The sequence below is a fragment of the Pleurodeles waltl genome, chromosome 5, assembly GCF_031143425.1.
Source record: "Pleurodeles waltl isolate 20211129_DDA chromosome 5, aPleWal1.hap1.20221129, whole genome shotgun sequence".
Lineage (NCBI taxonomy): Eukaryota > Metazoa > Chordata > Amphibia > Caudata > Salamandridae > Pleurodeles > Pleurodeles waltl.
In genome coordinates, this window is record NC_090444.1 from 1,865,377,902 (window position 1) to 1,865,391,671 (window position 13,770).

The following is a 13,770-nucleotide window of genomic DNA, read 5'->3' on the forward strand; positions in this document are numbered from 1 at the left end:
TGGTGAAGGTACTGATGTAACTGCTTCTTATGAGAGACTTCTTATAAGAAACAGTACCCCAATGTCAAATGCGCTGATATCACAAGGCATGACATGTAATGTCACAACACCAAATAGCACTTCAGCAACTAGTGAAGCAACAAAGATGTTCTGGCACTGAGAATGCTTAGACATCTCTGAAAGGTAGTAATGCTTTGCTGTCTTCTTGGATCATTCCTTCAACTACAAACATGTTGTGACATCCCCGTTGCAGACATCTTGCTGGAGCGACGATGGCAGGAGTGGCACAAACTGTAATCCCTCTTCCCCTCCTCCTTCCTGGATCTTCTGTTCTTGGATCTTACTTTACAAGAGTTCTTTGGAGTCATAGGTATCATCCCAGTGACTCGAAATACTTATTTGGAGTATTGCCTTCCGCCAGCATATCCTCCAATTTACCTTTAGGCCTTTTGCCCTACCTTGGAGGGTCCTTTTAGACACTTTGAGGCCGAGCTCTCACTCCTTAGTGAAATGAGAGGCTGAAAGGCACCACACAGACCTGATAAGGGCATTTCATAAACAAACAGCATCCGGAGTAGCAAAGTGTGGCTAAAAAGCCAAATGAAGCCTGATTTTGCTTCAGTCACAACCACACGTAATGAAGATGAAAAATTACCACTCTGACATCAGAAAATGGGCTGAAGAATATTCAGTGGTCCAAGGTCCCACTATCACACGCTGAAAAAATAAAGTGAAATGCCAGGACATGGCTTTATGCGAATGGTGTCTCTGGGCTTCTTACAGACCGAGGCTGCCTTCTTTCTTCTCCCTTAGCTCAGATAATGTTCAGCCCATCACGCTTCATATTGTCTTTAAGTTAAAATAAAAAATAAAAAAAAAGGCACTAATGTTGGATACAGCACTGGAGTCTTTATAAAGGGTTAAAATTCCAAATGATTTAAATCATGGAAAAATAACTTTGATCAGCGAGGCGGTTTAGGTGGCACATAAAAAAATATATATATACTTATCTAACTCTCGTTCTCCAGTAGTGGTATCTTTCATAGATTCACGTGATCGAATCATCCCCATTGTTGAGGTGGGAGCCCCATGGAATATGCTAAAGCAATAGAATATACATAGCTTATAACAGAAAACTGGCTTTAGTAACTTGTTTACGTCATTTATGAAGAACCAAACTCCAGCCAATAGCACTCTTCAGAACACTCCCAGCAGAGGCATCTTTCCTCAGATTATCAAGCACTAGTGGGAAATAATCACCAGTCACAAGAAGGAGCGCCTCCAAGGGCAGGAGGGTGGGTTGCATGTGAATCTATGAAAGATACCAATACTGGAGAACTAGAGTTACAGGTAGCATTTGTTCTCCAGTATTCGATCTTTCATCGATTTACATGCTTGAAACAGAAGAGTAAGCAGTTATATACTGTACAATTATGTTATATCACTATACCGGACGGGGGTGGGTGTGTGTGTGTATATATATTGAAAATGTCACTTACCCAGTGTACATCTGTTCGTGGCATCAGTCGCTGAAGATTCACATGTTGTGCATAGCCCGCCATCTGGTGTTGGGTCTGAGTGTTACAAGTTGTTTTTCTTCGAAGAAGTCTTTCGAGTCACGGGACCGAGGGACTCCTCCTCTTTGTCTCCATTGCGCATGGGCGTCGACTCCATCTTTGATTGTTTTCCCCGCAGAGGGTGAGGTAGGAGTTGTTTGTTAGTAATAGTGCCCATGCAATGGAGTGAATAAGTATGTACCTATTTAAGATTTAATATATTTACAAATGTACAAAGTTGAAGCTAACTTCCAAACGGCTACAGGCTCCCGGGGAGGTGGGTGGGCACATGTGAATCTTCAGCGACTGATGCCACGAACAGATGTACACTGGGTAAGTGACATTTTCAGTTCGATGGCATCTGTCGCTGTAGATACACATGTTGTGCATAGACTAGTAAGCAGTTATCTCCCCAAAAGCGGTGGCTCAGCCTGTAGGAGTGGAAGTAGTCTGAAATAAGGTTCTTAGTACGGCTTGACCTACTGTGGCTTGTTGTGCTGATAGCACGTCTACACAGTAGTGCTTGGTAAATGTGTGAGGCGTAGACCATGTGGCTGCCTTACATATTTCGTGCATTGGAATATTCCCTAGGAAGGCCATGGTAGCGCCTTTCTTTCTGGTTGAGTGTGCCCTTGGTGAATGGGCAGTTGTCTTTTTGCTTTAAGGTAGCAGATTTGGATGCACTTAACTATCCATCTGGCTATACCCTGTTTCGATATTGGGTTTCCTGCGTGAGGTTTTTGAAATGCAATAAACAGTTGTTTAGTTTTTCTGATGATTTTAGTTCTGTCGATGTAGTACATTAGTGCTCTTTTGACGTCTAATGTATGTAGTGCCCTTTCAGCTATGGAATCTGGCTGTGGGAAGAACACTGGTAGCTCTACCGTTTGATTTAGGCGGAACAGTGAAATAACCTTTGGCAAAAATTTAGGATTGGTCCTTAGGACTACTTTATTTTTGTGTAGTTGGATAAAAGGTTCTTGTATTGTAAACGCCTGAATTTCACTTACTCTTCTTAGAGATGTGATGGCGATGAGAAATGCAACTTTCCAGGTTAGGAATTGTATTTCGCAAGAATGCATAGGTTCAAAGGGTGGACCCATGAGTCTTGTTAAGACGATGTTGAGGTTCCATGAAGGAACAGGTGGTGTCCTTGGTGGTATAATTCTTTTGAGGCCTTCCATAAACGCTTTAATGACAGGTATCCTAAATAGTGAAGTTGAATGGGTAAACTGCAGGTATGCAGATATTGCTGCGAGGTGTATTTTAATGGAAGAGAAGGCCAGGTTCGATTTTTGTAAGTGTAGTAAGTAACCCACTACATCCTTTGGAGATGCGTGTAATGGTTGAATTTGATTATGATGGCAGTAGCAAACAAACCTTTTCCATTTGCTTGCATAGCAGTGTCTAGTGGATGGTCTTCTAGCTTGCTTTAGGACTTCCATACATTCTTGTGTGAGGTTTAAGTGTCCGAATTCTAGGATTTCAGGAGCCAGATTGCTAGATTCAGCGATGCTGGGTTTGGATGCCTGATCTGTTGTTTGTGTTGTGTTAACAGATCTGGCCTGTTGGGCAACTTGACGTGGGGTACTACTGATAGGTCTAGCAGTGTTGTGTACCATGGTTGCCTTGCCCATGTTGGTGCTATCAGTATGAGTTTGAGTTTGTTTTGACTCAATTTGTTCACTAGATATGGAAGGAGAGGGAGAGGGGGAAAAGCGTACGCAAATATCCCTGACCAGTTCATCCATAGGGCATTGCCTTGAGACTGCCTGTGTGGGTATCTGGATGCGAAGTTTTGGCATTTTGCGTTCTCCTTTGTTGCAAATAAGTCTATTTGAGGTGTTCCCCAACGTTTGAAGTAAGTGTTTAGAATTTGGGGGTGAATTTCCCATTCGTGGACTTGTTGGTGATCTCGAGAGAGATTGTCTGCAAGTTGATTCTGGATCCCTGGAATAAACTGTGCTATTAGGCGAATGTGGTTGTGAATTGCCCATTGCCATATTTTTTGTGCCAGAAGGCACAGCTGTGTCGAGTGTGTCCCCCCCTGTTTGTTTAGATAATACATTGTTGTCATGTTGTCCGTTTTGACAAGATTGTATTTGTGAGTTATGACTGGTTGAAATGCTTTTAATGCTTGGAAAACTGCTAGTAGTTCGAGGTGATTTATATGCAGCTTTCTCTGATGTACGTCCCATTGTCCTTGTATGCTGTGTTGATTGAGGTGTGCTCCCCACCCTGTCATGGAAGCATCTGTTATCACGTATTGTGGCACTGGGTCTTGGAAAGGCCGCCATTTGTTTAAATTTATATTGTTCCACCATAGAAGCGAGAGGTATGTTAGGCGGTCTATCAACACCAGATCTAGAAGCTGACCCTGTGCTTGTGACCATTGTGATGCTAGGCACTGTTGTAAGGGCCGCATGTGCAACCTTGCGTTTGGGATAATGGCTATGCATGAGGACATCATGCCTAGGAGTTGTAATATCATCTTCGCCTGTATTCTTTGTGTTGGATACATGCGTTGTATAATCTTTTGGAAATTTTGAACCCTTTGTGGACTTGGAGTGGCTATTCCCCTTGTTGTGTCTATTGTCGCTCCTAGGTATTGTTGTACTTTGCACGCCAGAATGTGTGATTTCGCATAGTTGATGGTCAAACCGAGGTTGTAGAGGGTTTGTATGACCTGATCTGTGTGGTGTGAGCACCTTGTCAGTGAGTCGGTCTTGATTAGCCAGTCGTCTAGATACGGGAATACATGTATTTGCTGCCTTCTGATGTGTGCAGCCACTACTGCTAGGCATTTTGTGAAGACTCTTGGTGCAGTTGTTTAACCGAACGGCAATACTTTGAATTGGTAATGTATTCCTTTGAATACGAACCTTCGGTATTTCCTGTGCGACGGATGTATTGGTATGTGGAAATACGCGTCCTTGAGATCTAAGGTTGTCATGTAATCTTGTTGCTTTAGCAATGGTAACACTTCCTGTAGCGTGACCATGTGAAAGTGTTCTGATTTGATGTATGTGTTTAGTGTTCTGAGGTCTAGGATTGGTCTCAGTGTTTTGTCCTTCTTTGGTATTAGAAAGTACAGTGAGTAAACCCCTGTATTTGTTTGTGTATCCGGTCCCAGTTCTATTGCGTTCTTTTGCAGTAATGCTTGAACTTCTATTTCTAGGAGGTCCGAATGTTGTTTTGATATATTCTGTGTTCTTGGTGGTATGTTTGGAGGGATTTGTAGAAATTCTATGTTGTGTGGAGGGGATGAGTGACGTGTGAGTCACTGTTTGGTTGTAGGTGTTTTGGGGCTTTGAAATCTTCCCCTGCTTCTAGGGAATTGTCCTCCTCTGTATTGGCCCCGAAAGCCTCCCCTTTGGTACTGTCCCTGGTAGGTGGACGGTGTTGAATGTGAGGTACTGGCCTGTGTGGCTTGACCCCGAAACCCCCCTCTAAAGGTTGTCTTGCGGAAGGTGTTGAAAGTGCCTCTGCTCTGCGGGGAGTAGAGCGCGCCCATGGCTTTTGCAGTGTCAGTGTCCTTTTTTAGCTTCTCAATTGCCGTGTCCACTTCAGGTCCGAACAATTGTTGCTCATTGAATGGCATATTGAGCACCGCCTGCTGTATCTCTGGTTTAAAACCAGATGTTCGTAGCCACGCGTGCCTTCGTATGGTTACTGCCGTGTTAATTGTTCTTGCCGCTGTGTCCGCTGCGTCCATAGAGGAGCGTATCTGGTTATTGGAGATGTTTTGGCCCTCCTCAACCACTTGTTTCGCCCTCTTTTGTAGTTCTGTGGGTAGATGCTCAATGAGGTGTTGCATCTCGTCCCAGTGGGCTCTGTCATATCGCGCTAGGAGCGCTTGAGAGTTAGCGATGCGCCACTGGTTTGCAGCCTGTACTGGGACCCTTTTACCAGCTGCATCGAACTTGCGGCTCTCCTTATCCGGGGGTGGTGCATCGCCCGATGTGTGAGAGTTTGCTCTCTTGCGAGCTGCCCCTACCACAACCGAATCTGGTGGCAGTTGTGAGGTGATGAAAGCTGGGTCTGTGGGAGGTGCTTTATATTTCTTTTCCACCCTCGGTGTTATTGCCCTACTCTTGACAGGCTCTTTGAATATGTCCTTTGCGTGCCTTAGCATTCCTGGGAGCATAGGCAGGCTTTGGTAGGTGCTATGTGTGGAAGAGAGGGTGTTGAAGAGAAAGTCATCCTCGACAGGCTCCGAGTGTAGAGACACGTTATGGAACTCTGCTGCTCTAGCCACCACTTGTGAATATGCTGTGCTGTCTTCTGGTGGAGAGGGCTTTGTAGGATACGCCTCTGGACTGTTGTCTGACACTGGGGCGTCTTATAAGTCCCAAGCATCTTGGTCCTGGTCACCTTGGCTTAAGGTGGTGTGAGCCGGTGAATGTGACGGAGTCTGTGCCGGTGAAATGTGAACTACAGGTGGAGGAGAGGGTGGCGGAGTTACCTTCTTCACCAGTTTTGTTTGTGGTGCTAGTTCTTGTTGGAATTCAAGTCTCCTCTTCCTCCTAATAGGGGGAAGGGTGCTTATTTTCCCTGTTCCACTCTGTATAAAAATCCGTTTTTGAGTGTGGTCCACCTCAGTGGATTGTAATTCCTCCTCGAATCTATGCTTTCGCATTTGAGAGGCCAGTGATTGTTCCTCTGAATAGGAACCGGTAGTTGGCTCGGTTGCGGGTCGTTTTGGCACCGAAACTATGTCCACGCTCTTTTTCGGCTCCGAGGCGATTTTTCTCTTTTTCGGAGTCGAACCCTCTCGGCGTCGATCCTCCTCGGTGCCGCTGTCTCTGCGTCGAGCAGCTTCGGCTCCGCTTTCTCGGCGTCGATCTTTGTCGACAGCACTATCTCGGTCCCGAGATGGCTGGGTGCCTGTGTCTCGACCCGAGTCGGACGATCTCGGCACTATTTCGGCCTTCTTCGGTGCCGATGGTCGGTCACCGCTTTTATGGGTTGAGCCATGGCCTGATGGCAGTGGCGTCCCCTGGGCCTTGTCAGTTTTCTTATGTGCTATCTTCGACGTCTTACTCACTGTTTCATGGTCGTCGAATTCGTCCGAGTCCGATTCATGGATCGAGAAGGCTTCTACTTCTTCTTGTTCCTCGAATTCTCTGTGTCCTGTCGGCGTGGACGCCATTTGCAGTCTTCTGGCTCGTCGGTCACGGAGCGTCTTTCGGGACCGGAACGCACGACAGGCCTCACAAGTTTCTTCCCTGTGCTCGGGCGACAGGCACAGGTTACAGACCGAATATTGGTCTGTATATGGGTATTTGTTGTGGCATTTAGGACAGAATCGGAACGGGGTCCGTTCCATCAGCGTCGATGTCACACGCGGTCGGGCCGACCAGGCCCCAACGGGGGATCGAAAACTACCCCGAAGGGCAACGGAGATGTTATCGTTTCGATGCAATGTCGATGCTATCTAACCCGATCCCAACAATACCGAAGTAATTTTCCGATTTTGAGCTAACTTTCCATTCCGAAACCCGGAGCGAAAGGAACACGTCCGAACCCGATGGCGGAAAGAAAACAATCGAAGATGGAGTCGACTCCCATGCGCAATGGAGACAAAGAGGAGGAGTCCCTCGGTCCCGTGACTCGAAAGACTTCTTCGAAGAAAAACAACTTGTAACACTCCGACCCAACACCAGATGGCGGGCTATGCACAACATGTGTATCTACAGCGACAGATGCCATCGAACATATTATATATATATAAATGGAAAATGTCACTTACCCAGTGTACATCTGTTCGTGGCATTAGTCGCTGCAGATTCACATGCTGTGCACAGTCCGCCATCTGGTGTTGGGCTCGGAGTGTTACAAGTTGTTTTTCTTCGAAGAAGTCTTTTCGAGTCACGAGACCGAGGGACTCCTCCCATTTCAACTCCATTGCGCATGGGCGTCGACTCCATCTTAGATTGTTTTGCCCGCAGAGGGTGAGGTAGGAGTTGTGTATGCTAGTAATAGTGCCCATGCAATGGAGTGAATGCGTATGTACATAATAAAGTTTTAAGTAATATATTTACAAATGTACAAATGTTTAAGATCTACTTCTAAACGGCTACAGGCTCCCGGGGAGGCGGGTGGGCGCATGTGAATCTGCAGCGACTAATGCCACGAACAGATGTACACTGGGTAAGTGACATTTTCCGTTTGATGGCATGTGTAGCTGCAGATACACATGCTGTGCATAGACTAAGTAAGCAGTTATCTCCCCAAAAGCGGTGGTTCAGCCTGTAGGAGTTGAAGTAGTTTGAAATAATGTTCTTAATACAGCTTGACCTACTGTTGCTTGTTGTGCAGTTAGCACATCTGCACAGTAGTGCTTGGTAAATGTATGAGGCGTAGACCATGTTGCTGCCTTACATATTTCGTTCATTGGAATATTTCCTAGAAAGGCCACGGTAGCACCTTTCTTTCTGGTTGAGTGTGCCTTTGGTGTAATAGGCAGTTCTCTTTTAGCTTTAAGATAGCAGGTTTGAATGCACTTAACTATCCATCTAGCAATGCCTTGTTTTGAAATTGGATTTCCTGTATGAGGTTTTTGAAAGGCGATAAATAATTGTTTTGTCTTTCGAATTAGTTTTGTTCTGTCAATGTAGTACATTAGTGCTCTTTTGATGTCTAATGTATGTAGTGCTCTTTCGGCTACCGAATCTGGTTGTGGGAAGAACACTGGTAATTCTACTGTTTGATTTAGGTGGAACAGTGAGATTACTTTTGGTAAAAATTTAGGATTGGTCCGTAGAACAACTTTATTTTTGTGTATTTGAATAAATGGTTCTTGAATGGTAAATGCTTGAATCTCACTCACTCTTCTTAGAGATGTGATGGCAATTAAAAATGCAACTTTCCACGTTAAGTATTGCATTTCACAAGAGTGCATGGGCTCAAAAGGTGGACCCATGAGTCGTGTTAGGACAATGTTGAGGTTCCATGAAGGAACTGGTGGTGTTCTTGGTGGTATAATTCTCTTTAGGCCTTCCATAAACGCCTTTATGACTGGTATCCTAAACAATGAAATTGAGTGCGTAGTTTGTACGTAAGCAGAAATTGCCGTAAGATATATTTTAATGGAAGAGAAAGCTAGGTTAGATTTTTGCAAATGTAGTAAGTATCCTACTATTTCTTTTGCAGATGCGTGTAAAGGTTGAATTTGATTATTATGGCAGTAATAAACAAATCTTTTCCACTTATTTGCATAGCAGTGTCTAGTGGTAGGTTTTCTAGCTTGTTTTATGACCTCCATACATTCCTGTGTGAGGTCTAAGTGCCCGAATTCTAGGATTTCAGGAGCCAAATTGCTAGATTCAACGATGCTGGATTTGGATGTCGGATCTGATGTTTGTGTTGTGTTAACAGATCTGGTCTGTTGGGTAGTTTGACATGAGGTACTACTGAAAGGTCTAGTAGTGTTGTGTACCAAGGTTGCCTTGCCCATGTTGGTGCTATTAGTATGAGTTGGAGTTTGTTTTGACTCAACCTGTTTACTAGATATGGAAGGAGAGGGAGAGGGGGAAAAGCGTACGCAAATATCCCTGACCAGTTCATCCATAGAGCATTGCCTTGGGATTGATCTTGTGGGTACCTGGATGCGAAATTTTGGCATTTTGAATTTTCCTTTGTTGCAAATAGATCTATTTGAGGTGTTCCCCAAATTTGAAAGTAATTGTTTAGTATTTGGGGGTGAATTTCCCATTCGTGGGTTTGTTGGTGATCTCGAGAGAGATTGTCTGCCAACTGGTTCTGAATCCCTGGAATAAATTGTGCTATTAGGCGAATGTGGTTGTGAATCGCCCAATGCCATATTTTTTGTGTTAGGAGGCACAACTGTGTCGAGTGTGTCCCTCCTTGTTTGTTTAGATAATACATTGTTGTCATGTTGTCTGTTTTGACAAGAATGTATTTTGGGGTTATTATGGGTTGAAATGCTTTCAGCGCTAGAAATACTGCTAACAGTTCTAAGTGATTTATGTGAAACTGCCTCTGATGTATGTCCCATAGTCCTTGGATGCTGTGTTGATTGAGGTGTGCTCCCCACCCTGTCATGGAAGCATCCGTCGTTATGACGTATTGTGGCACTGGGTCTTGGAAAGGCCGCCCTCGGTTTAAATTTGTACTGTTCCACCATAGAAGCGAGATGTATGTTTGGCGGTCTATCAACACCAGATCTAGAAGTTGACCCTGTGCTTGTGACCATTGTGATGCTAGGCACTGTTGTAAGGACCGCATGTACAATCTTGCGTTTGGGACAATGGCTATGCATGAAGACATCATGCCTAGGAGTTTCATTACCATTTTGACTTGTATCTTTTGTGTTGGATACATGGCCTGTATTACCTTGTGAAATGTTTGAACCCTTTGTGGACTTGGAGTGGCAATCCCTTTTGCTGTGTTGATTCTCGCTCCTAAGTATTGCTGTGTTTGACACAGCAAAAGGTGTGACTTTGCGTAGTTGATCGAGAAACCTAGCCTGTGAAGGGTCTGTATGACGTAGTTTGTGTGCTGTGAACATTTTCTTAGCGTGTTGGTTTTGATTAACCAGTCGTCTAAGTACGGGAACACATGTATTTGCTGCCTTCTGATATGTGCAGCTACTACTACCAGGCATTTTGTAAAAACTCTTGGCGCAGTTGTTATTCCGAATGGCAACACTTTGAATTGGTAATGTATTCCTTGGAATACGAACCTTAGGTATTTCCTGTGTAAAGGATGTATTGGTATATGGAAATACGCATCTTTTAGGTCTAATGTTGTCATGTAATCTTGCTGTTTGAGCAGTGGGATTACGTCTTGTAACGTGACCATGTGAAAGTGGCCTGATTTGATGTAGGTATTTAGTGTTCTGAGATCTAGTATTGGTCTCAGAGTTTTGTCCTTTTTGGGTATTAGAAAGTACAGTGAGTAAACTCCTGTGTTTTTTTGTAGATTTGGCACTAATTCTATTGCGTCCTTTTGTAGCAATGCTTGAACTTCTAGTCCTAGAAGATCTATATGTTGTTTTGACATATTGTGTGTTTTCGGTGGGACGTTTGGAGGGAATTGGTGAAATTCTATGCAATAACCATGCTGGATAATTGCTAAGACCCAGGTGTCTGTTGTTATTTCCTCCCAAAGTTTGTAAAATTGGCTTAGTCTTCCCCCCACAGGTGTTATGTGATGGTGTTGTGTGACTTGTGAGTCACTGTTTATTTTGAGGAGTTTTGGGGCCTTGGAATTTTCCTCGATTTCTTGGGAATTGGCCCCCTCTATATTGTCCCCGAAAACCTCCCCTCTGATATTGACCCTGGTAAGTAGGCCTCGTTTGGGAGGTTGTGGTTTCTGTGGGTTGACCTCGAAACCCTCCTCTAAAAGGTGTTTTCCGAAATGTGCCTCTGCTCTGCGGGGAGTAGGGTGCGCCCATGGCTTTGGCTGTATCAGTGTCTTTTTTTAGTTTCTCAATGGCAGTGTCAACCTCCGGCCCAAACAATTGCTGTTCATTAAATGGCATATTGAGCACAGCTTGTTGGATTTCCGGCTTGAACCCTGAAGTGCGCAGCCATGCGTGCCTTAGTATCGTGATTGCAGTGTTTATTGTCCTTGCAGCTGTATCTGCTGCATCTATGGAAGACCGTATCTGATTATTTGAGATACTTTGTCCCTCTTCTACCACCTGTTGCGCTCTTTTTTGGAACTCCTTGGGTAAGTGTTCGATGAAATGTTGCATTTCATCCCAATGAGCTCTGTTGTATCTTGCCAAAAGTTCTTGTGAATTGGCAATACGCCATTGATTTGCTGCTTGTGCTGCAACCCTTTTTCCTGCAGCATCAAATTTGCGGCTCTCTTTGTCTGGAGGTGGTGCGTCTCCTGAGGTATGAGAGTTGGCTCTCTTACGAGCTGCCCCGACAACTACTGAGTCTGGTGTTAGTTGTGTTGTAATATAGATTGGATCTGTTGCCGTGGCTTGTACTTTTTCTCCACCCTTGGAGTTATGGCTCTGCCTTTAACTGGATCCTGAAATATTTGCTTTGAATGTTTTAGCATTCCTGGGAGCATGGCAAGGCTTTGGTACTGGCTATGGGTGGAGTATAGGGTGTTAAACAGAAAGTCATCCTCAATTGGTTCAGAATGTAAGGTGACGTTGTGAAATTCGGCTGCCCTTGCGACCACCTGTGTGTAGGATGTACTGTCCTCAGGTGGTGACGGTTTTGTGGGATAGGAGTCTGGACTGTTGTCAGACACTGGAGCATCATAAAGGTCCCATGCATCGGGATCATCCTGACTCATTGTAGTATGAGCTGGTGAGTGCATCAGTGGTGGAGTTGTTGCTGGTGATGCATGTGTTGATGGTGGTGGAGACGGTGGCAGGGTTGTTTTTCTTGCCACTTTTGCCTGTGGTTGCTTGTCCTTTTGTTGAAAGGCAAGTTTCCTTTTTATTTTGATTGGGGGAAGAGTGGTTATCTTCACTGTGTCCTCATGAATATGAAGCCTTCTTTGCGTGTAGTCAGGCTCTACCGCTTGAAGCTCCTCTCCAAATCTATGTAATTGGGAGGTTAATCCTTGTTCCTCTGTATAGGAACTAGTTTTCGGCTCCGAGGCTGGATGTTTCGGAACCGAAACCTTTTCGTAAGTCTTTTTAGGCTCCGAAGAAACCTTCTTTGTTTTCGGCGTGGTGTCTCGGTGCCGAAATTCTTCGGTGCCGCTGTCTCTGTGCCGAAGTTTCTCGGAGCCGCTGTTTCGGCTCCGAGGTTGCTGTGTGGCGGTATCTCGACCGGAGTCTGATGACTTCGACACCAGCATGCCCTTTTTCGGTGCCTTGGATCGGTCACCTAGTTTTCGGGTTAAGCCATGGCCTGTTGGCGGTGGCGTCCCCTGGGCTTTTGTGGACTTCTCGTGAGTCTTGATTTTCGACGTCTTACTCACGGTTTGGTGTGTTTCTTCGGCGTCGAGTTCTTCAGAATCCGACTCGCGGATGGAGAAAGCTTCTTCTTCCTCCTCGAAACTTTCTTGACCTGTCGGCGTGGACGCCATTTGTAGTCTCCTGGCTCTTCGGTCTCTCAGCGTCTTCCTCGACCGAAACGCTCGACAGGCTTCACAAGTATCCTCCTTGTGCTCGGGGGACAAGCACAAGTTACAGACCAGATTCTGATCCGTATACGGATACTTGTTATAGCATTTTGGGCAGAAGCGGAATGGGGTACGTTCCATCAGCCTTGAAGTCGCACGTGGCCGGGCCGACCAGGCCCCGACGGGGGAATCGAAAAAAACCCCGAAGAGCCACCGGAGCTCTTCAAAATTCGGTGTCGATTTGTTCTAACTAACCCGATACCGAACGCAAACAATACCGACGATTTTTTCCGAGATTCTAACTAACTTTCCGACCCGAAACACGGAGCGAAAAGGAACACGTCCGAACCCGATGGCGGAAAAAAAACAATTTGTGGCATTAGTCACTGCAGATTCACATACGCCCACCCGCCTCCCCGGGAGCCTGTAGCCGTTAAGAAGTTGATCTTGAACATTTGTAAATTTGAAAATATATTACTTTAAACTACATTATGTACATTACTCCATTGCATGGGCACTATTACTAGCATACACCACTCCTACCTCACCCTCTGCGGGCAAAACAATCTAAGATGGAGTCGACGACCATGCGCAATGGAGTCGAAATGGGAGGAGTCCCTCGGTCTCGTGACTCGAAAAGACTTCTTCGAAGAAAAACAACTTGTAACACTCCGAGCCCAACACCAGATGGCGGACTGTGTACAGCATGTGTATCTGCAGCTACACATGCTATATATATATATATATATATATATATATATATATATATATATATATATATATATATATATATATATATATATATATATATATATATATATATATATATATATATATATATCTCATGATAAAAGGCTCACCATATTGGAAAAGATAGCGTAGTACCGCTTGCCCCACAGCTGCAACGCGGGGTTGCTACAAATCCAGGCAATACTACTGGGTGAACATGTGCCTGCTTTGCCAAGTTGCTGCACGGCACATACTCTCAATGGGGACTCCAGCAAAGAGAACTGCCCTTGTAGAGTCTGCCCTGCACAGTGCGCTTTAGTCTTCTCTCAGCGGTCTACCAGACTTAGAATGATGGAACAGAAGAGTTGTTTAAATCCATCTTGCTCTGCTTGCCTTGGAAACCGGGCCCCTCTAGTTATGG

General features: G+C 44.9%; 1 protein-coding gene across 3 annotated transcripts in view; it reads right to left on the bottom strand.

The window, feature by feature from the left end:
* The window catches only part of SRF (serum response factor), a 284,214-nt gene that overhangs the window by 158,012 nt on the left and 112,432 nt on the right, over positions 1-13,770 (bottom strand). The gene's annotated exons all lie outside the window — the stretch shown is intronic.